Below are 25,150 nucleotides of genomic sequence, written 5' to 3'. Positions count from 1 at the left end.
ATCAGCAGTCACCAAGCACTGGGTGGAACACTACATCATCACCACTGGCCCCCCAGTATATGCCCGTGCACGGCGCCTCGACCCAGCCAAGCTCACCATCGCCAAGGAGGAGTTTGCCAACATGGAACGCCTCGGCGTCATGCGCTGCTCTGACAGTCCGTGGGCCTCCCCCCTGCATATGGTCACAAAGGCTAACGGCAGCTGCTGCCCATCTGGCCATTATCGCCGCCTCAACAATGCCACGACGCCAGACCGCTACACTGTCCCGCATATCCAGGACTTTTCCATGCACTTGGCAGGGGCAGTCATTTTCTCCAAGGTGGACCTCGTACGTGGATGCCAACACCAGGTGCCGGTCCACCTGCAGGATGTTCCGAAGATGTTAGTAATCACGCCGTTCGGCCTGTTCGAGTTCATCTCCACAGGTCAGCCCTGTCCCATGGTGCCCATTGGCTTGTGGCGGCTGGTTTTTGATGCCATCCATGGCCTTTCACACCCAGGTGTGAAGGCGTCAACGAAGTTGGTGGGGGCCAAGTTCGTGTGGCATGGCCTCGGGAAGGACATCAAGGACTGGGCAGGCACCTGCATGCAGGGCTCGAAATTAACGATGTTCCGATGTCCCGGGGACCATAAAAAATCCTACTGGGACACAAATATATTTTGTCTGGGACAATTACGGGACAGTGAAAAAAAATGTCAAAGTAAACTTCGAAATAGGTGTTATTTGCAAAGTCATTAATTATGAGTATCTAGACATTACTTTGTCGTCTGAATAATTTAATAAAAATGTTTGAACGGCGAAACTACAGAAGGTTTACGTCCTTGCGGCACCTCGATAGGGCAGTCAATCGCCTGTTCTTGCAAATCATAGAATGCATTCTACGTCATCCACTCTGCCAGTGGCTGCTGCTTGACTCGCGCCAATGCAACATTCATAGAGCCAGAGCGATACACCATCATCAACGACAGTTAAAAGAAGAAGAAGAAAGAAATGCTGAGGTGGTTGAATAAACAGCCCCCTGATGCAAGCCCCAATACTGCCGACTCCCGAAACGACTGCCGACTCCCGAAACTAATATTCATATGTTTAATAAAAGAGTAAGTATTTTTTACATTTATTTCTAGTTTTTCCCCTTATCCCACCCGATTAACCCAATGGCATATGGCCGGAACTCTTGTTGAATAACTCCCCTGGCTCACGTTTCCACAGGAAGGAGATAGGCGTAACACCAGCTTCCTTCAAACTCGTGTCGGCTGCTCTCGCTATTTTACACGCTGAAGCCTCGCATGGATTGCATCACCTTCAAGCCGCGAAGGAGGCGTAGGGCGAATGCTTTCAGTTGCTTGGCTGCAGGCGCCCGGGTGGGCCAGAGGGGTCGCTGTACAACGACGAGTTCCCGAACACTACACCGATCTACACCCACTATCCCTCGGGTAAGGGTTGCCTAATGAATGCCTTACCCCGTGGACGCTCTGGCCGTGACAAAGAATAAGTATTTTGAACTTATATGGTGGACCAGAGTCCATGGTGTGATGATTAAGTGACAAAAAAGGATCAGATTATATGTATTCTGCGTAATTGGGGGGGCGACAACAAGAATTAAAATTTGGGACACTGTTGGTTATATCCGGGACAATACAAAGTAGAATTCGGGACAGTTGTGGGACACTGAGGAAAAAAAGTTAATTTCGAGCCCTGCCTGCATGGCGTGTCAGCGCTCCAAGGTTCACCGTCGTTCCTGGTGTCCGGGAGGCATTTCGGCCATGTCAATGTGGACCTAGTGGGATCCCTTCTCTCCTCCCGTGGTTTCTCTCACCTCCTCACCATGGTGGACAGGACCACCAGGTGGCGGAGGCTAATCCGTTTTCATCCACCATGTCTGCTGAGGTGGCCCGGGCATTCATTGGGTCCCGGGTAGCCCGGTTTGGCATCATCTGATCTCACTTCTGACCAGGGCCCGCAGTTCACATCTGAGCTCTTTACTACAGTGCTGAAAGCCTAGGGGTGAAGCTCCGCTGCACCACGGTGTACAACCCGCAGGGCAACAGTTTATGTGAGCAGTTTCATCGTTCAATGAAGACCGCTCTTCGGGCCAGCCTCACAGACAGCAGCTGGGTCGACCGGCTCCGATGGGTCATGCTTAGCCTGTGGACCGCCCCTAAGGAAGACTTCCAGTCCTCAATGGCCCAGCTGGTTTATGGCCAGCCACTGCGGGTCCCAGGGGAATTTCTCCCAGACGGCGTGGCACCCTGGTCTGCTGCCCGCCAACGGGCTGTGTTCCAGGACGGCGCCGGCATTTTCACTCCAGTTCCAATTTCGTGGCATGGCCTCTCTGTCTTACGTCCCCAAGGACCTGCAGTCAGCCGGGTACATCTTCATCCAGCATGATGCCCACTGTACCCCCCTGCGGCCCGCTAAGACAGCCCCTTTCACGTCCTGGCGGCGGGGACAAAGAATTTTGTGGTGGACGGGGGCAGTAAGCCGCAGTGGGTTTCAGTGGACAACCTTGACCCGGCTCACCGGCGTGGATGCCCCCCTGCCCCTACACCCTTCAAGAGGAGCCACTTTGGCCGCATTATTCGTCCCCCGCCACATTGATTTTTTTTCTTTTTTGGTCATGTTGAATTCTTAGGGGCGTGTGTGGTGACCTACTTTGATATTAAGTATTCACCATGTGGAAGAGATGGTCCCTTTAAGACGGTGGGTTCAGGGGTTAGCAGGGAGGGTTGTGGGTAGACGTGAGGGCGCGGTTTTAGAATATAAAAGTTTGTTTTGTGGCATAAACAACCCCATGGCTGTGTGGTCAAAAGGAGAAGTGGTCTCGTCTCCTTTCTTTCATCCTACACAATGGCTTATTTTTCATGATGCCTGCAAGATTTACCATAGCTAAATGTCAACGACATGCACAGAATTGTCGACAAACTTTCACCTGCACCTATGAGCAAACGTATGAAAAGTTTGTCGTTGACATTTATCCATGGTAAATCTTGCAGGCACCGTGAAAAACATGCCATTGTCAATAGCACACATCAACAAACAGGAAAGTGGTATGACCGCTGCAGTAGAAACTGGAAGTCAGTGGACTACATCCAAAGGAGTTGAATCAAGTGCAACTGGACTTGGGATATACCAAGTCCAGTTGCACTTGATTCAACTCCTTTGGATAACCATGACCTGGATGAATGAGAACATTCACAGACATGTCAGTGGACTACAGTTATGCAGAGTCAGTTGGGGAGAAAAAGTGGGAAATAAAAAAAAATCCTTCCAAATGGGGCGATTTATTATATTATCTCCCTCTTTGCATGATAATTCCCAGTTTTTATCTAAAATTATGGCGTTCACTTCCCATTTTTCATTGATATCCAAACTGTTGATTAGTTCTTCATGTAAAATCTTATATATGTGCTATATCATCTTCTTTTTATATTCCCTTTAATTGTTAAGATAAAGAAACATTCTATATTGGATGGTGAAGTACATAGTTTGTACCATTTTTTGTGTTTCTCTAAGTAATGTCTCAGCTGTAGGTACTTAAAAAAAAAGTCCTGGGCTGGGAGGTTGTGTTTATGCTGAAGCTGTTCAAAGGACATCAGGTCTCCTCCTTCAAATAACTGACCCAACATGATTGAACCTTTTTCTTCCCATTTCTTGAACCTCTGCTTTTAACTTAGATGAAGGAAAGTCGATATTTTGTGCAATCCTTATTGCGCTGGATATTGACATGGGGAGTCTTAACTTCTTTCTCATGTATGACCATATTTTTAAAGTGTTTTTTACCCATTGGTTACTAATTTCATTTACTTTCCATGTATCTTGATTCATGAATGAGATTGTGTTTAAGGGCAAATTTGAGCAGTCACTCTGTTCCTTCCCAACCTATATGGTATCTTTATCTTGAGATATCCATGCAAACATTGATCTGAGCTGGGTTGGCCAATAATATTTTTCCAGGTTAGGTAAATCTAGGCCCCAATTTTCTTTTGAGCATATAATTCTTTTAGATTTAATTCTGTCTTTTGTGTTGTAATGTAAATTTAGATAGCCATTTGTTAATCGTTTTTAAATGTAGAAATGGGGACCTCTAAGGGTAGAGATTGGAACATAAAGAGCAGCCTTGGCAATATGTTCAATCGTATTGTTTCCACTCGCCCTGTGAGGGTGGTGACTGCCCTTAGAAGATTTCACCCTCATTCAAATGTATGGGGATCAGTCAATGCAATTTTGTGATTGCTATTTTTCTCTTTGTTTATATTTATTCAGATTAAATAAATAATGTTTTTGGAGTTCAAACGCCTTACTTTGGAAAACTTTATTATTTAACCATTTGATATGATTGCAAAAAAAAAAATCAAGATGTGAGGGGAAAAAACAATATAATAGCCTGCAGATTTCATTCCTGGCCCGTGAACCAATTTCCATGTTTAACTTACATGAAGTAATGAACACTAACAGTATGAGTTGGCTAATGTGAGTTTGAACAGAAACAAAGGAGTTCTAAAAGAGCTACATAAAATCAGTGGGATAAATGAATAAAACAGTAAGGCAAGGGAATTTTGTTTACTATCAGTATGCCCACTGTGTTCAGGGGTAAGTCATACAGTCTGCTCACCATTAGCCTTTTGGCCTGAAAATACCCGTTTGGTAACAACACTGGTTTGATTTGTTTAATTTGTTAAGCTGCTCATTGTGTTACACAAAGACGAACATTTGTGTGCCAATTATGTAGGGTATCCCCTACTGGAATAACAGTAACATCTCTTTTTAATGCTTTCATGGTGCTGTGCCTCTGTGGATGCTTCATGAAATATCCTAGTGTATTAATTTGTGTCATTTTAAGACTTTTGATCATTACCCCACTTTCTGTATACATCTGGACTGGATTGCAAAATGAAAAAAAAAAAAGAATGGTATGTCTTGGCATTCTAATCCATGCATTTTACTTTTTATATCTGCAGGTTTCAAGAAGAGGCTAAGCAGTAAAAATGTCCTCTTTATGGCAACAGGGTGGCCCTCTGCTCAGAGAAACCGTTCCATGACTTGGAGGTTGCAGGTAAGATCCCGACAGCATCCATGCCCATCCTGTTAAAAGTTGCCTCAAGCAAGGCACTGACCTATTATCCTCAAAAATGGTTTGAACTTGCACTGACCTCCCTCTACTATGAGCCAGTGTCCAATGTAATAGTTTTTCCCCACTGGCCCACTTGGCCAGTAGATCCAAGTTTTACTGGCCCCTTGTATATTTTCACCGGCCCAGCAGCCAAAAATTGAAAACACTTTTTTCCGTAATTTTTGGTGATTTATTCATTGTGTACAATACATCTGAATGTTTCCTCATAATGTGTCAAGTAAAGTAACATTGATTCTTATATACAACCTACTAGTGCTAGTACTACTATTACAACTTTTCGGCTGCTCCCATTAGGGGTCACCACAGCGGATCATCCGTTTCCATTTCTTCCTGTCCTCTGCATCTTCCTCTGTCACACCAGCCACCTGCATGTCCTCCCTCACCACATCCATAAAACCTCCTCTTTGGCCTTCCTCTTTTCCGCTTCCCTAACCACTGTGCCACCGTGCCGCCCAATGTGACTTCTCCTAATAACTTCTCCCAATATACCCAGCATCTCTCCTCCACACATGTCCAAGCCATCTCAATCTTGCCTTTCCTTCTTTGTCCCCAAACTGTCAAACCTGAGCTGTCCCTCTAATATAATCGTTCCTAATTCTGTCCTTCTTCATCACTCCCAATGAAAATCTTAGCATCTTCAACTCTGCCACCTCCAGCTCCCCCTCCTCTCATTTCGTTAGTGCCACTGTCTCCAAACCATATAACATAGCTGGTCTCACAACCATCTTGTAAACCTTACCTTTAACTCTTGCTGGTACCCTTCTGTTGCAAAGCACTCCTGACACTCCTCTCCACCCTCACTCCACCCTGCCTGCACTCTCTTCTTCACCTCTCTTCTGTACTCCTCGTTTCTTTGGACAGTTGACCCCAAGTATTTAAACTCATACGCCTTTGTCACCTGTGCTCTTTGCATCCTCACCATTCCACTTTCCTCCTTCTCATTCATGGGTATTTCGTCTTGCTCCTACTTACTTTCATTCCTCTTCTTTCCAGTACATACCTCCACCTCTCCAGGCTCTCCTCAACCTGCACCCTACTCTCGCTACAGATCACAATCCGCAAACATAATAGTCTACGGAGACTCCTGCCTGATCTGATCCGTCAACCTGTCCATCACCATTGCAAACAAGAAAGGGCTCAGAGCCTATCCTTGATGTAATCCCACCTCCACCTTGAACCCATCTTTCATTCCAACCGCACACCTCACCATTGTCACACTTACCTCATACATGTCCTGCACTACTCCTACATACTTCACTGCAACTCCTGACTTCCTCATACAATACCACACCTCCTCTCTTGGCACCCTGTCATATGCTTTCTCTAAATCTACAAAGAAACAATGTAACTCCTTCTGACCTTCTCTATTCTTCTCAGTCAACATTCTCAAAGCAAACATCACATCTGTGGTGCTCTTTCATGGCATGAAACCATACTGCTGCTCGCTAATCATCACCTCTTCTCTTAACCTAGCTTCTATTACTCTTTCCCATATCTTCAAGCTGTGGCTGATCAACTTTATACTGCTGTAGTTGCTACAGTTCTGCACATCGCCCTTATTCTTGAAAATCGGTACCAGTATGCTTCTTCTCCATTCCTCAGGCATCCTCTCACTTTCCAGATTGTGTTAAACAATCTAGTTAAAAACTCCACTGCCATCTCTCCTAAACATCTCCATGCCTCCACAGGTATGTCATCAGGACCAATTGCCTTTCCACTCTTCATCCTCTTCATAGCTGCCCTCACTTCCTCCTTACTAATCCACCATACTTATTGATTCACTATCTCCACATCATCCAACCTTCTCTCGCTCTCATCTTCTTCAATCATCAGCCCCTCAAAATACTCCTTCCACCTTCTCAGCACACTCTCCTTGCTTGTCAGCACATTTACATCTCTATCCTTGGTCACCCTAACCTGCTGCACATCCTTCCCAGCTCGGTCCCTCTGTCTAGCCAATCAGTACAAGTCCTTTTCTCCTTCCTTAGTGTCTAACCTTTCATACAACTCACCATTCGCCTTTTCCTTTGCCTTTGCCACCTTTTGCTTCGCTTTACGCTGCACCCCCTTGTACCCCTGTCTACTTTCTTCATCTCTCTGACTATCCCACTTCTTCTTTGCCAGCCTCTTCCTCTGTATAATTTGCTGTACTTCCTCATTCCACCACCAAGTCTCCTTGTCTTCCTTCCTCTGTCCTGATGACACACCAAGTAGTCTTCCTAGCTGTCTCCCTCAATTTCTACAGTGGTTGCCCAGCCATCTGGCAACTCTTTACTACCACCCAGTACCTGTCTTAACTCCTCCCTGAACTCCACACAACAGTCTTCCTTCTTCAACTTCCACCATTTGATCTTTGGCTCTGCCTTCACTCGCTTCTTCTTCTTGGTCTCCAAAGTCATCCTGCAGACCACCATCTGATGCTGCCTAGCTATGTTCTCCCCTGTCACCACCTTGCAGTCTCCAATCCCTTTCAGATCACGCCTTCTACATAAGATATACGCCACCTGTGTGCACTTTCCTCCACTCTTATATGTTACCCTGTCATCTTCCTTCTTCTTGAAATATGTATTCACTGTGCTGCTAACTCTCAAACAAGCCCCGCAGCTGAGGCGAGGATGAACAGGACGTCACTCAATGGTCGAAAATTTCTTTATTTTTAACCAACAGGTTACGAACCTTGAAAAAGAAAACACACAAAATACAAACATACATCATTCAAGTACCCTCAACTCAAAGCTAACACACAATATAACTCACTCACTCTTGCAATCACTCACCAGTCCGTCCTCGTCCCGTCATACTAAAGAGTCCCCGCTCTGAAGCTGTATTAACTTTCTTGACGTCACCCCCAGAACGTAAATCAGCCAATCACAGCAGCTCCCTAACTGAGACCCCGGATGCACGCATTTCTCGCCAATAGAATTTCGCAATAAAAGTCCTTATCAAGCACACAGAAATCACATACAATCGGAACTGGAATAAATCTCATTATTATTATCAATACTCAGATTCACTTATGTAACTAACAATTCAAACAATGTTACAATTTAACTACATGTAAACGAAATAACTTTCACAAGTTTGTACTTACACTAAACAAAAATCTCTGACTAAACACAACTCAAATCCAACCACCCCATAGAAAGTAACACACCTCCCACTTGGTCTACTGGACTCTAGACCTAAGGAGACCACACTAATAATCATCACTTTCTCTTTGGTGGTGTTTCTCCGGTCAACTCTTCAATTTCTTCTTTAAGCCTTTAACGACCCCGGAGCCAGGTCCCCCCGAAGAGGCACGGCCAGCATCACAGGGTCGCTCGTTGCTGATCTTCATACAGGGCCCCCGAAGAGGCACAGCCAGAGTCACGGAGTCGAATGCTCTCCTGACCTCTCACGACCCCGGAGCCAGGTCCTCCAGGAGAGGCATGGCCGCCGTCCTGGGACCGCTCACTCCCCAGCCCTTCCTGCTCCTCCACAGGCAGGAGCACCACGAGCCTTCGAACGTCTCTGCTGAGCACCGTGGAGAACCTCCGGCCGCCGTCGTTCTTCTCCTCTGGACGCTTGCCTGTAACCACTGGACAGCTGGGGCACGTTCTCACTTTGACATCACGAACGACCCCTTTCTCATCGGCGGTCACCTCCAGGACTCGACCCAGCCTAAACTGACCCCTCAGAGCGTTCTGATCAGCTAGCCAAACCAAATCCCCCACTGCGACGTTGCGAGCCTTTCTATGCCACTTAGGCCTGATGAACAGGCCTGGCCCAGCTAGCTGGCTCCACCGCAGCCAGAATCTGTTTACTTCAGCCTGGACTGCTCTCAACCTCACAAATGGATAGTTCTGAAACTCAAAGCCCCGCGTGTCCCCTGTGGGTCCAGCTCTTCCCAACAGCAGAGTGTTGGGCGTAACCACCTCCACCGCGTCGTCTCGGATCTGTAGTCTGGCGCCGATCGGCCTCTCATTTGACAAGTTGGCTGCCAGGTAGAGCAGAGTTTGAAACTCCAGCCCCGTGAGGTTTCCGTCACTCCCAACGTTGCTCAGTGCCCTCTTGAGTATGCGGACTGCTGCTTCCGCTGCGCCATTCCTGTGAGGCGAGTCAGCTGGGTGGAGAACCCAAATCCATTCTGTTCCTTGCCTGGCGGCTTTTCCTCTTACTTCTTCCTTGTCAACATTCCCCAGGAACTCATAGAGCTCCTTCAGCGCCGGTCGAGCTCCAACAAAGTTCGCACCCTGGTCAGACCAGACCTTCTTCGGGTGCCCTCTGAGAGCAGTGAACCGCTGGTAAGTGCCCAAGAAGCCCTCCGTGGACAGGCTCTCCACCATATCAGCATGTAGGGCCCTAGAGGCCATACAAGAGAACACCACACCCCAGACCTTTAACCTAGATCTCCTCTTTACCACATCCCTGATCGTGTATGGGCCAAACAGATCTAGGGTTGTAAACTGAAATGGAGCAGCTGGCTTGGTCTGCTCAGAGGGAAGGTCGCTCATGACCTGCTGGCACATCTCTGCTCTGGTCTTCCGGCAGGGGACACAGGAGTCAACGATCTTCCAAGCTACTCGCTGAGCCTGAACCACCCAAGCCTTTTTCCTCATCTGAAACAGGGTGCCAGTCACCCCTTCATGGTTTGCTCCATGGGCCTCTCGTGCCAGCAGGGTGCTCATCCATGCTCCATACGGAACCAGCGGCACTCCTGTCTCTCCTGTGGTCTGGACCCTTCCATAGCACAACAGTAGCCCTGACATCTCTTCTCTGACGACTACAAGCCTGTTCAATGTAGACTCAGGGAAAGCTACCCCCTCTTGGGCTGCCAAGCATAGGTTCCAAAAGGCAGCTCTGACCTCCCCCACGTCGAGAACTGGCTTGCCCACCTTCTCTCTCAAGTGCTTAGCCTCCCACTCTGCTCTCTCCATGGCTCTCCCGCGAATCAGCCATCTCTTAACAGCGCGGCGAACCCAACCGATCACCCCACAGAGCTTGGCCAAGCTACTGAACTTTTCAGGTTCAACCAGATCAACGATAGCCGCGCCCCAGAGCCTCTCCTTGCTTTCAATCTCAGCGGAGGTCGACTCTTCCTCCTTCACCATGTGCACAGGAGCCTCGTCAGCCCCATCCAGAGGCCCTTGGGCAGGACTTGCCGTCTTCTTCCACTGGGCTCGAGTGAGAGCCGCTGTGAATGCCCTCCGCTGGAGCTTACTTACAGCCTCTCTGGCGCTGGCCGCCACCTCCGCCGCGGACTTCATGGGCCACTCTTCTACCGGCCTCACTAGGAACTCAGGACCCTTTTGCCACATGGAGCCCTCACCCAGAACTTCTGGAGGACCTCCTCGGGTGACAAGGTCGGCGACGTTCAGATCTCCTGGGATCCACCACCAGTCAGCTACAAGCCCAGCCTTCTGAATTTCCCCGACCCTGTTCGCGAAGAACGTCTGATACCCGTAACTCTCCCTCTGGATAGCTCCCAAGATAGTCTGGCTGTCTACGAAGTGGAACCATCTCTCCACCTCAAGTCGACCCTGCCTCTCCCATAACCCTCTCAGCCTGGCAGCGAAGACAGCGCCGCAGATCTCTGCTTTGACCACGTCGCCCTTCTGGTCAAGGGGCGCCAGCTTGGCCTTTGACTCAACAAGGCGGATGTCCACCCCTGTGGACGTCTCCCACCTCAGATACAGAACAGCCCCAAAGGCGTCATCACTCCCGTCTGAAAACGTGATGCCCCACGGCCTCCCCCTCCATCCAGGAGGAGTAAGGCTCCTTTCGAAACTGATTTGACGAAGCTGCACATACTCTTCAAAAAGCTTGATGGCATCTGCCCGGAGGTCTGCCGGAAGGGGACTGTCCCACGTGTCTTTCTTGGAATCTCCTCCCCCAGCCTCCTGGAAGGCTCTCCTGACCAAGATGGCCCCTCTCTCTTTGGCCGGGGTAGCTAGACCAACAGGGTCGTAGAGCCCTGCTACCTGGCTTAGGAGCTCTCGTCTGGTCAGAGGGTTTGGCATTTTCTCCTTGATCTCCTTCTCCGAGAGGTTGACCCCCGTCCTCATCTTCTGCTTTCTTTTGGAGAAGTTGATTGAAACCATAAGGAAGAGTCTGTCGCTGTCCACGTAGTATCCGACACCAAGAGCCTTGTTGTCTTCCTCCCCTAGCTGGTTGGGCAACACCAGGGTTCCGGACTCTGGACTTGGGCTTTTAACAGCTTGCCCAACCTGACTACCCTCGCACCTCCCACTTTGACCGGACCGAACCCACGGCTTGAGCGAGAAGCCTCCGGCCCAGAGTATCTCCTCCACTCCTCTTGTGATCTTGTCCAGTTTCTCTGGGTCATTGTGGGACGTGAGGATGTCGTCCACATAGCTGTCCTCTTCAAGCACTCTTCTCTCGTCGTTCATGTGAGAGAACCTGGGCAGTCTTGCGGTTTCCCTCATGGCCAACTGCGCTATGCATCCCGCTGGCCTGTCTCCAATATTGACCCGAGTGATAGCGAAGTCTCTGATCTCTTCCTCGGGTGAGTCCCTCCAGAGGAACCGATGAAGGTGAACCTCTCTTTCGTTCAGCCACACAGAATTGTACATCTTCTTGATGTCTCCTACGGCTGCATGCTTTCCTGTTCTGAACCTGAGCAGAACCGCCCGGATTGGATTTAGCACATCCGGACCCTTCAACAGGATGTTGTTCATGCTCGTCCCTTTGAATTCTTGGCTACTGTTCCAGACGAGCCGCACTGGCGTGGTGACAGAGTGAGGGTTTGGTGCGATTAGGTGACTTACGTACCAAACTGGCCCTCTCCAACTGCTGATCGTGTCCTTCTTTAACTCGATGGCTGCTCCTCTTTCCACCATCTCGTGTACTTGGGCTGCGTAAGCAGCTCTCCACAATGGGCACTTCATGAGGCGCTTTTCAGTTCTCAGGAATGTCGCCTCCACCACTTTCCTGTTATTTGGAAGTGAAGCCGGGTCTTCAGTCCAGGGGTATCCCGCGTCCCAGTGCGGCGAGTCACTGTGGTTGTCAGTAGCCACATAGGTCAGGCCTTCCTTGATCTTTTCTAGTTCTTTCTCTTCAGCTAGAGTCATTTCCTTCCCCCCTGGCTGGCATTTCCCGCACCGACATCCTCCACACTTCGGCTCACACGCAGCTCCGATGCTGTCCCATTTCCACCACTCAAGAACTTCCTTGCTGGTTGCAGCCGTGTTCCTGATCTCCTTACCACTCTCTTGCTTCAGGCCCAGCGTTTCCTCTCTGGAGCTATTTGGCTCTCTGGAAGTCTCTTCGACCTTGATCACTTTTGCTCTCATTGAGCGTGCAAAATGTGTCTTTGAGTTGTGAATGGATACCTTCACCTCCTCAAGCAGATTAGGGTGCGCTCCCCCCACAGTCTTGCCCAGTGGGCCGTCCCACAACACCAGGTCTCCCACTCTCTTCATCCGCTGCGGAGCAAGCCTACCCTCTCTGTGGCTGATTAAGAGTTCGATTTTCTCTGGCCTGACCAGTTCCTCTGTCTTGACCTCCGGGAAGAACTTCTTGAGCTGCCCCGGGCTAACGACACGGTCTGCTTGTGCGATCTCATCCAGTCCATAACAGACGATCTGATGGGGACTCCACTCATTCTCTGAAGTCCACATTCTGACTTTGAGCAAGTACCTTTTTGTCCGGACTCTTACTTTCATTCCACCAACTCCATGCACGACCAGCATTACCTTCTCTCCTTTCAGTCGGAGTCTGTTGGCGGCTGGGTGGGTAATGTAATTAGTATCGGACGCAAGGTCCATCAGGGTCCTGATAGTTTGTCCTCCATTGGTTGTGACTTCCATGATCATCATAAGCACTGGATGCTCTGTCAAACCCCTTTCTTCAAGGAGACCATCACCCTTTGCGCTCGCTCTCATTGACGCTGTTGTCTTGTTGGTAAATGCCCTTATTACCCTTTCCGCTACTTCAGGGGAGACATCAGCTAGGGCCTTCTCTTGTTCTTTTGAGAGCCTTCCTGCCTTTGTGTCTCTCTTTCCCCCTTCTTGCTCTTCCCTCTTTTTCTCATCACTTTTGTGCCCTCCTTCCACGGAGCACAAGAGGTAGTGGTGGTCTGAGCCGTCTCTTTTCTGGCAGCACTTCTTCTTGCAGAGGAACCTGTTACTACATTCTCCATCCGCACCATGGGATGCCAAGCATCTCCTGCAGGCTCCATTCCTTTCGATGACATCTTTCTTTTCGGCTAGGCTGAGCCCTTTGAACTTCTCGCTGAAGAAGATCCTGCCTCCGTGTTTCTCATCTCCACACACGCTGCACTCCTCTTTTGCCGAATTCCTTCCTGTGGCCCTTGTGAACACCCTCCTTTCCGGTTTGCTCGATTTCTCAGGCTCTTCTGACACTCTTAACTGCTCCAGCCTTTCGAAAACCGCTTCTTGCTCCTTTAGGAACTTTAAGAGAGCATTAAAGCGACCATCAGCGGTGACACCGTTCTCGGGTTTGGTTTCGAATTTGAGCCAGTCCATCTTCACACTGTCAGGTAGTTTGCTCTCTATAGTTTCCATTGCCAGCGGATTCTTTATGGCATCAGTATTTCCGAGATCCGTCAGATCGGTCAGGGCCTTCTCCACAGCTTGAATCAGATCAATTGTCTTTCTTGGTTGGTTTCCTTTCACCGCTGGAAACTTCTCCAACTCCCTGATTATCTGAATCGCGATGGTAGTCTTGTTCCCAAACCGGTTCTCTAGGAACCTGAACATTTCTCCTGCAGTATCATAGCTCGAAAGTCTGAGGTCTTTGGCGATTTTTTTCTTCCACGCTGTCTAGGAGCTGGAATTTTTTCACTTCCGGTGACTCTGACGGATCTCCCTGCCTCTGCAGACTTTCCCAGTCTCTTCGCCATCGGTGGAAGTCTCTCATGCAACCGCTGAACGTCGGTAGTCTTGTTGGTTGGAGGCGCACTCTCGGTTTGGCTGCTGCTTGCGCGCCTCCCGCTCCCAGGCTTGCCATACTGGCGCTATGTGCTTCCTCCCTTGCTTTCCGCTGAGCCTTAGCTAGCTCAGCACGCTCTTCTTCGGCAGCTTCTGCCATCCTTTGCTGAGCTTCAGCAGCCTTTTTCCTGGCCTCCGCAGCCCTCTCCTCAGACTTGGCGCTAACTTCGGCAGCCTTTAGCCTGGCCTCAGCGGCTCTCTTCTCAGTCTCGGCGATCTCATCGGCCTCCTTTTTCCTGGCCCTGCCGAATTCTGCCAACCACCTGATCCAGAGCTCGTTTCTCTTGTCCTCCAGCACCCGAAGCAGCTTACTCATGTCGCACGTAACACCTTCAGGGATCCACTCTTCCCAGACAGCCAGCAGATTTTCTGCCTTGGCGATGAGACCTTCCAAGAGTGCGTTTTGCTCCTTACCGTTGCTGTAGGTTACTCCTTTCAGGCTGACTCCTTCAGCGCTTTCATAGCTTCTTTCTGCCCGTCCAATGGCAGATATTAGCTCGGTCTCCGCATATCTCGACCAAAGGCTGGACTTGACTGCCCGTCTCACCTCTTCAACTTTGAGCTCACACTCTCTGGTTACTCTCTCTATGTCTGCTTTGAGCTGCCCATCCAGTGTCTCCGCGTCATCGTTCGCTTCAGCTAGCAAGCCAGCCTCATAGTCATCATTTGCAGAAAGAACCCTTTTTGCATCATCAGAAAATGATTTCCACTCAACTTTCAGCTCATCTCGAACCATGGTTGTTGCCATTCTAAGGATGTAGTTGGCTCTTTTTGTGAACGCCGTCTTCACTTTGGTCCTCTCTTTCTTTAGTGATTCCATTTTTATTGATTTACCTTGGATGCTAAGCCCTGAGCGTACCTGTATCTCCTTTTCTAACTCAAAGTCTTTCGCCCTCTCTAGCTGCCTACACTAGCTCAGAATCTTCTGCCCTGACTAGCTCAGCCTGACTAGTCTTCAGCGGCGTTACCGGGCTCACCAGGGGTCCCCCCGGGGATACCGCCCAAAATAGAAAACAACACAAATAAATAAAGTGGGGAAGGTCTCACCTTCCCCCGCCGGCTTGCTACCCAGGTACGCTCAAAACTAAGCTAAAGCTTAGGCCATTAATTTAGACGGCTGCTAAATGTGATCACTGGCATCAGCAGGTAGCTGTTTAGTTAACCAGCTCCTATTCTACTGGCTGGGCTAGCTTTCCTTGCTAGCTCACGTCAGCTTTTGTTATGGTACTTACGTTAGCTTTCCCTTGCTAACTCTCATAATTGCTAGCTAGCACACTAGCTTCATAGCCTACTAGCTGTGCTTACTTTAGCTAGCAGCGGTAGCTTCCTAAACTGCTAGCTGAGCCCTTACGTTAGTTAGCTACACGGACCTGAGCTAGCATGCTAGCTACAAACAGGTACGTCGTTGAAAGGGAAATTTCACCACCTGCTTGCTGACCCTAGTGGCCTTATGTGCGGGTTTATTACGTTTACACCAACAACATGGATACCACAACCTTTCTCGTCCAGGCGACGGTTCAGCAACTCTTCTGCCGTCGTGGTGGTTCGTAACTGTGCTGCTAACTCTCAAACAAGCCCCGCAGCTGAGGCGAGGATGAACAGGACGTCACTCAATGGTCGAAAATTTCTTTATTTTTAACCAACAGGTTACGAACCTTGAAAAAGAAAACACACAAAATACAAACATACATCATTCAAGTACCCTCAACTCAAAGCTAACACACAATATAACTCACTCACTCTTGCAATCACTCACCAGTCCGTCCTCGTCCCGTCATACTAAAGAGTCCCCGCTCTGAAGCTGTATTAACTTTCTTGACGTCACCCCCAGAACGTAAATCAGCCAATCACAGCAGCTCCCTAACTGAGACCCCGGATGCACGCATTTCTCGCCAATAGAATTTCGCAATAAAAGTCCTTATCAAGCACACAGAAATCACATACAATCGGAACTGGAATAAATCTCATTATTATTATCAATACTCAGATTCACTTATGTAACTAACAATTCAAACAATGTTACAATTTAACTACATGTAAACGAAATAACTTTCACAAGTTTGTACTTACACCAAACAAAAATCTCTGACTAAACACAACTCAAATCCAACCACCCCATAGAAAGTAACATATTCACCACAGCCATTTCCATCCTTTTCGCAAAATCCACCACCATCTGTCCTTCCACAGTTCTCTCCTTGACACAATACCTACCCATCACCTCCTCATCACCTCTGATTCCATCACCAACATGCCCATTGAAGTCCGCTCCAATCACCACTCTCTCCTCCTTGCGTACACTCTCCACCACTTCATCCAACTCACTCCAGAATTCTTCTTTCTCTTCCATCTCAAACCCAACTTATGGGGCATATGCGCTGATAAAATTCAAAATTCTGATATATTCAATATTCGTATATACAACTGATTCATTTTTATAGCATTTCAACATTAAACATTTTATTATTTTTATAATAAATCAATATGCCACATTGGTGAGAAATTGGGATCCTGCTTCCACTCCATTCTTCTTTAGATGAGCAATTGTCTTTTCAGGGCTACTCACAGTGTGGTAGACTGTGTTAACAAGCTCCTCCATCCTTTGGTGACTCTTAAGTCATTGCCCATCTTACCTAGATGTTAAGCGGACCTGATGATGGGTCGTTCGCCATCCACTTGGCTAGCATACACTGCGATTGGTCTCTATTTTTGTCGTGTGCGTTGAGAGCATGTTTTTGATAATTGTTTGTGCCTTTAAAAAACAAAACCCCTTGATCGGCCTTTGCAGGGAATCACCGGCAAACTGTACAAAATGTACCACAGTTGCTGTTTTCTACCTACAAGTATTGTTGATTCCACAAGTGTGGAAAGGCCCTTTTTCTTTTTGTAGCCTCATATGTTTCTTTCGCAGACATTTTTTTTTAGAGGGACCTACCCATGAGTCTCATTGCCCTGTGTAGACCTTTTCTGGCCCTGGACAACCGGTTATTTCGGACCATGTGAGCCCATTTTTAGAGAAGAGGAGATTCTAAATACAATCCTGTATTTTCAATTTTTTTTCTGCTAGAACAGAGAAATAGATAGTAACAGCATCATTATTAAAGGATACGTGCTGTAATTCACTGTCGCACTGGCCCAGGTATTGGTCGTCACTAATGCTGCTAATTCTGGAATGTGTCTTCTCAAAAAAATCAGCAGCAGAAAAGAGAGGCACTTTCTCCTCTAATTGTTTAGTGCCTCAGAACTACTAACTACTGGAGATGATGCCTGCATGTCAAATAACTTTCTTCTACAAGGTTCTGTTTCTGCAATTTTGCCCCAAAACTCAAATTAAAAGTCCACAAATCTGAGTGCATTGTTGGATTTTTCTCTCTGAACCTAACCTGTTATGTTTTCCAGGTTTGGAAGTGAGGGCACATCAACCCCTTAGTGTTCCTTACACATAATATGAAATATTGTGTTGTCAGAATGTCTGATCGTGATTAGCAACTACAGAAATTCGCTTGCAGCCATCAGACAGATAAGGGGATTAGCATTAGTAATCAAATGAGATTAATCGTATTGATTAAGCAAACACTTGTTGTACACCTAGCGAAGGGTAGAGCATAACCTGGTGTTATTCTCTTGTCACAGCTTGTGTTGAGGGCTTTGTTGTCAGTGTTCTTTCAGCTTGAACGGACACAGAATGGTGTGATGTACATGAAACCTAGTTTCATACCTGGAAATGGGTTTCATGTATCTCCTATGGCCGTCTTTATTATTGCTAAAGAACTACATATGCCTCACTCTCTTTACATTGCGATTATATGTGCTTTGACTAGATTGGGTTTGCTATGGGTTTGCTATGAGCCTATCTGGTTTTAAAGATCTGATAGCAATGAGGGCAGAATCTGACTTAAGTCTCTACAGACCTGTCCCTTAAAGCATCCTGCCGTAATCACATAATTGGTGTAACAGATGTAACCACAGCCACTGAGTGCTGATGGGATAGGAAGCGGGCTCAGAATAGCTGGATGGCAGTGCATAGTACCATGTTATTCTCTCTGTAAGGTTTTGCCAATGTCGTGTGACCGGTGGACAGACACAACACTTGGTCCTTTTTCTATTTCTTGATTTACCAAATGACATTTCAATCTGCTTAGCACTGGTATTTTGTGGTATGGTTTAGTTTCAGTAAAGCACTTAAGGGTTTTTGTGTTACGTCTGGTGAGTCACTTTTCCCTGTAACTTGAGGATGGAGGCAATTTCCACAAGTCTATTATTGATGAGTCATTATTGCATTGAAACACTGTCCAGTGCCACCATTATGATAATGGAGCACATCATGTCAACAATAAATATTTGATTATTTCCTCCGTGCTGCCATGCAAAACTATTACAAGTGACTTTTTTAATGTTTGTTTTGCACTTGCCAAGGTTGTGATATTGCCTAAAATAAATTGTTGATGAAACTCTTCACTGATATTAACTGTAGCCTGTGCACATAGGAATAAGATTCCCATCTTTATTTCAATGGCAAACAACAAAAACTCGTTATTAAGGCAGCTGTACATTTTGGCCTTTCATTCATTCATTCATTCATTATTCAAGCCGCCTATCCCAACCGGGATTGCGGGATGCTGGAGCCTATCCCAGCAGTCATTGGGCAGCAGGCGGGGGGACACCCCGGACAGGCCGCCAGCCCATCACTGGGTCCACGCGCGCGCACACACACACACACACACACACACACACACACACACACACACACACACACACACACACACACACACACACACACACACACACACACACACACACACACACACACACACACACACACACACACACACACCTAGTGACAATTTAGTACGGCCGATTCACCTGGCCTGCATGTCTTTGGACTGTGGGAGGAAACCAGAGCACCCGGAGGAAACCCACGCAGACATGGGAAGAACATGCAAACTTCACACAGAGGACGACCCGGGACGACCCCCAAGGTTGGACTACCCCGGGGCTCGAACTCAGGACCTTCTTGCTGTGAGGTGACCACACTAACCACTGCGCCACCGTGCCGTTTTTGGCCTTTATTACCCCCATTTTAATATGATGTTCTTGTCTAGAAATTATACATTATACTACCCCAGTTGACCAGATCAAAGTATACAAACTTCGCCAAACTCCTTGTGCACTTCCGTCACACGGCATTTCTCAAAAGCAAAGGGGGACTGCTTGTGACGGAAGATGAAGGCAAGCTCTTTTTCTTACGCCCCTTATTTTCTTTGTGAATTTTAGGTATTTGGCAAATGTTTTTATTCAGAGTGACTTACAGCAAGTTTCAGCTCTTGAGACTGGCAACATCTCAAGCAGCCAATAGTAAAAAGGGTAAGGGTCAAAGGCAGAGTACCTTCACAATCTGTCTACAGACTTCAGGTCTTCCTCAGTCAGGATCTCTGTCTAAGTTGTGAGCAGACAGAACACCATTCCATCCATTATCCAAACCGCTTGCCCATTAAGGGTCGCAGGATGCTGGAGCCTATCCCAGCAATCATTGGGCGGCAGGCAGGGAGACACCACCGCCAGTCCATCACAGGGCTGACACATTCGCACCTAGGGACAGTACCGGTTTACCTGACCTACATGTCTTTGGACTCGGAGGAAATCGGACCACCCAAAGGAAACCCATGCAGACACGGGGAGAACATGAAAACTCCACACAACAGATGACCTGGATGACCCCCAAGGTTGGACAACCCCGGGGTTTGAACCTAGGACATTCTTGATGTGAGGCGATAGCGCTAACCACTGCGCCACTGTGCTGTCCAAGACGGACAGAACACGTGGGATTTTTTTTGTTTTCCGAATCAGACAGAACATGTGGTTTGACAAAAAAAAAAAAAGTCATCTGTCTTTGTTTCTCTACTTTTTGCTCACTCACGTTTTCTCTTGCTCTCAACTCTCTGTTAACCAAAAGTCATTATGTAGTTTCTAAGGCTCTCAACCAAGCCACGTCATAGTTGAATTATTTGGAACTCATAAGGCTTTCAATATATTTTCATAATGATTAATGTGCCCTGATGTAAAAAGAGTGGAAATCCAGCACAGAAATAATGTCTAGTCAATAATTAAATCCACATTCATATTTACAAAGACATTTCAAAGTGATACTCAATGGACAGTATAATGTCCCACTTTGATGCTCAACAAGGAGGCTAATGGGTCATACGTAACCTTTTTTCTTTTCTTTTTTTTAAACTTAGTTCACAAAAGCTTTACTCTCTCCAGCGTTTGAGGAAAAAATTAAGGAAAAGGGTTGAGGAAAAACTGAAACGTTTTAACAAGAGTAGCATTGTAAGCATACTTAGTTAACCTTGTCAGAAAAAGAAACCATTTTTCACTACATGGCACTTGTAAGAGACCATTTGCTGTCCTGTTCATAAATAGGATTACTCACAACCTACTGTAGACACATGTGATATGTGTTAAGAGCTTTAACCACAGTTCATTCTTTTTCTCACCCTCACTAAATCTTATCCAAAGTGCTGTCTGCCTTTTGATAGGATTTTCACTGATTGTTTCTGAGAGCAAGACCAGCACGGTGGCCCAATGGTTAGCACTGTTGCCTCACAGCAAGAAGGTCCTGGGTTTGAACCTCAGGCTACCCCAAGTCCTTTCTGTGTGGAGTTTGCATGTTCTGCTTGTGTCTGCATGGGCTACTCCAGTTTCCTCCCACCAAGAAAGACATACTATGTTAGGGTTACTATGCCTGCCTTTGCCCCTGACCGAGGCATGGCAAAAAGAACTGGGTTTCCGGGCACTGCACGGTGGCTGCCCACTGCTCCTAGCTTCACAGCTAGGATGGGTTAAAAGCAGAGGATGAATTTCCCCACAGGGATTGATAAAGTATATCTTCTATCTTCCTCTATCTTGTCTTCACCCAGCAGTTTGACTCCACACACAGACACACACGCACGCACGCACGCACGCACACACGCACACACACACGCACACACACACAACCAGAGAGACTCACCAATGGAATGTTCATTGACCTCTTGCTGGTTATTACTGTGAGCAGCCATTTGACATTGCAGAATGGTACACACGCTCCTCTCTGAAATGCACAAGATATTACTTGCTGTCTGGTTACCAGTTTAGACCTTTATTCCCTGACACCAGCATTAATCCATGTCTATAGCCTTTCCACCTCCAGTCTGGTTGAATTTTTTTGACTAAATTGTGTTGGGCCTACAGGTATTAATCTACTGGAGACTGAAGGCAAGCAGTAAAATGGTTTGTCCAGGGGGAACAGCGTATCAGGATCCTCTGATGCCCACCTCCCGATCAATCCCAAAAGCTGTTATCTCTTTAAATAGATCAGTTAATAACATAACACCTCTTTCTTGACCATATCTCTTGGTGGTTTCGAGTAGTGCTCCTCTGATTGCCCTCGGTCTCCATCAGGGATTTATCTTGCAGCGCACAATCAAACTACAGGTTAATCACTTTCCGAAAATGGCTACTCTCACTCTGGAGATCGAACATCATTTTACTGATAATCCTAGGATCTTTTATAGAACAGACGTTACATTTGAGGTCTAAATTTAGTTCACAAATCCAGCTATAGGAACCACTTTTCAAACTTTGAAAAACAAAGGCTTGCCTATTGGAGCTTGCCTATTGGATTTTTTCTTACTTTAACCTAGTTGATGCTCACAGCTGCTGGGGGAGTAGGATGGCCTGCTAATCAAAATATAATCCTACCTTTAATCCCATTTTCTCACTTCCCTTGTGGTCGGTTATACATTCTCGTGCCTTTCTAAGAGATGCTGGCATCATTCCTCATTGTCTTTTCTACCCTTTTACTGTATCTGTACTGTAAGGGTATGTTTGTACTGGAAATAGGCTTCTCAGTGTATGTAATTTCCGACCAGCAGATCAACAGTACTGTGTAATTTTGGAATTCTTCTTCATAAAATTGCTTTTTATTTTCTTATACCTTCATCAGATAGTGATAGTGGAGGCAGACAGGAAATGGGGGAGAGAGAGTGGTAAAACATGTAACAAAGGTCGCTGGCCAGATTCGAACAAGCGATGGTTGCAACCATGTGGCCATGTGGTATGCAGTCTAACCATTTGGCTACAGGGGTGCCCAAATTGCTTATTTTAAAGCCAAACTTTTTTTTAAATTTTCTACGGCAGTTTACTGGGAACACTGCCAGGTTGTGTTGTGCAGTATAGTGTATTAAACAAGGCTAAGCCTCAAACAATTAAATTGGATGGTTTATCAAAAATTGTGACAGACCTCTGTGGTGTAGTATGATATGCACTCAATAACAAAATCCTGCCCCCGAAAAATAAATTAATAAATGAAATAAAATGTAGCCTAATTTGAGGGTTGACAGTGGAATATTCATTTTCAGTTATCTTCACACATCATACTCCTTTGTCTTCTCTGGGGGGGCCTGAGACACCAATTCAAACGTTATCGCAAATTAGAAAATGAGAATACAGCACCACGAATGAAAATGTGATCTCATAATTGCTCAGCCATCATTTGCAGGGGGAAAATAAAACATCGCAATGCATCTGAATTTTCATATACTAGTGTGCAATTTTTGCTTATAATACTAAAATCCTCATAGTAAACCCATGTAATATTTCATTTGAAAGGTAAATCCTGTAACAGCATTCAAATATTTATTGAAAAACCACACACAAAAAAACGCTGAATGTATTATAATGATAACAACCTATTAAGTGTTTTGATTTAATCAAAAAAGTAAATTTCACTTAATATCATTGCATTTGCATTTTGTTGCTTCTGGCATACATGACTATGACATTTGAAAATATCAGTGAAAATGTTTAACGTCTGGGAAGAAAAGTCAAATATTAATTCAAATGTAAGGCTTTATTTTTGTGAAATTGGGCACATGGGCATGTCCAACATAATTTTGGTAATTTAGTTACTAGAGCCAGCCAGTCTACATGTGTTTTGTGGACTTGGAGAAGGCTTACGACCTTGTACCCTGTGTACCCCAGTGGGGGTACTGTGGGAGTATGGGGTACTGGGGCAGTTGCTACAAGCCATCCGGTCCTTGTATAACCAAAGTGAGAGCTGTGCCCGCATTCTCGGCACAAATTCAAACGCGTTTTCGGTGGGTGTTGGACTCCGCCAAGTTTGTCCCTTGTCTCCAATTCTGTTTGTGATATTCATGGACAGGATCTCAAGGCGCAGCCAAGGTGAGGAGTGTATTTGTTTTGGGAATCTTAGAATTGCATCTCTGCTCTTTGCAGATGATGTGGTTTTTTTTTTACTTCATCAGAACATGACCTCCAGTGCACACTGGGGTGGTTTGCAGCTGAGTGTGAAATGGCTGGGTTGAGAGTCAGCACCTCCAAGTCTGAGGCCATGGTTCTCTATGGGAAAATGGTGGATTGCTCCCTCCGGGCTGGGGATGAGTTGTTGCCTCAAGTGAAGGAGTTCAATTATCTCAGGGTCTTGTTCACGAGTGAGGGTAGGATGGAGCAGGAGCTTGACAGGCTGATTGGTGCAGCATCAGCAGTAATGCGGATGTTGTACTTGACCATTGTGGTGAAGAGGAAGCTGAGCCGGAAAGCAAAGCTCTCAGTTTACCAGTCAGTCTTAGTTCCAACCCTCACCTATGGTCATGAGGTTTGGGTAGTGACCAAAAAGGTGAGATCGCAGATACAAGCAGCTGAAATGAGTTTTATCCGTAGGGTGTCTGGGCTCAGCCTTAGAGATAGGGTGAGGAGCTTGGACATCTGGAGGAAGTTCGGAGTAGAGCCGCTGCTCCTCCACGTCGAAAGGAGCCAGTGGAGATGGTTCGGGCATCTGATTAGGATGCCTCCTGGGCACCTTCCACTGGAGATTTTCCGGGCACAGCCAACTGGGAGGAGACCCTGGGGTAGACCTAGAACTCGCTGGAGGGACTATATGTCCAATCTGGCCTGGGAACACCTTTAGATGCCCCAGGAGGAGTTGGAGGGCGTTGCTGGGGAGAGGGACACCTGGAGTGCCCTACTTAGCTTGCTGCCACCACAGCCTGACCCTGGAGAAGTGGCTGAAGATGAATGAATGAATGAATGAATGAATGAATGAATGAATGAATGAATGAATGAATGAATGAATGAATGATTACTAGAGATGTAAGCACAGTGCAGCACAGTTGAAAAAGAGGTTGGATAACAATGAATACATTATAAACAAGTGAAGTTGGGGTGGGCTTCGACTAAGTCAATCAAATCAGCTCCTCTTTATATGCCCTTATATATATATATATATATATATTAATAGGCATATTAAAAAAGCATATATAAAAAAACCTAATAAATGTCATATGTATATCATCTAATGGGGGGGGGAATAATAAAGACGTTTTACTTATACTTACAAAGGAGATATTTTTTTCAGTCTCTACAGCTGGTGGCCAATTCGTTTCTATTATTCAAGGTGGACATATCAGGTCTGCAAATAATAAAATACTTTTCTGGCAAGCACAGGTTACATCTTTTACCCCTAACTGAATATGCACTACTCTTTGCAAGGATTTTCCATGAGATGGAATAACTGATATTCTTGTCTACCAGTGACCAAATGTGGCGGCTCAAGGCCATTGCGTTTTTCGCATGCTCATTTCTGAAGCTACTTATATGGGCGTTAAACCTAATTTTAAAAGGGCCCTCTGTTAATCCCACGTAAGTGTCTACATTGTAGATATCTTTTCTTGTCACTGATGCCTGGTAGATGACTCCCTCTATCTGGCATTTTCCTTCTAGAGGACACGACGTCTTAACACGGCATTTGCAGTTGGAGGTGTTTGGTTGTGGTGACGGGGTCTGTGCCTTGGCCATAATGCTTGTGTTGTGGGATAAAATAATCTGTGGGACATTTGGCATGCAGCTGTAGCTCATTTTGACTATATTTCTTTTGAATATTTTTCTCAGTTGGTGGTCTGGGGTAAAGCACTCATCTAAAAGTTTGAAAAATTATTTTCCAATATTAGAGGCCACGGTGTCGCTATAGGGAGGATTATACCAGGTGATGTTCCGCCTTCTGCTGCA

The 25,150-nt window shown here is 46.6% G+C and overlaps 1 protein-coding gene across 1 annotated transcript in view; it reads left to right on the top strand.

The window, feature by feature from the left end:
* The window catches only part of enox2 (ecto-NOX disulfide-thiol exchanger 2), a 394,667-nt gene that overhangs the window by 57,900 nt on the left and 311,617 nt on the right, over positions 1–25,150 (top strand). Inside the window, exon 2 of the mRNA XM_056276028.1 lies at positions 4,960–5,054. The gene's annotated coding sequence lies outside the window, so the exon portion shown is untranslated. The remainder of the gene's footprint in view (positions 1–4,959; positions 5,055–25,150) is intronic.

Source organism: Lampris incognitus, chromosome 1, assembly GCF_029633865.1.
Source record: "Lampris incognitus isolate fLamInc1 chromosome 1, fLamInc1.hap2, whole genome shotgun sequence".
NCBI classification, from domain to species: domain Eukaryota; kingdom Metazoa; phylum Chordata; class Actinopteri; order Lampriformes; family Lampridae; genus Lampris; species Lampris incognitus.
Note: the sequence above shows the minus strand (reverse complement) of the source record. Positions and strands in the feature narration are given on the sequence as shown.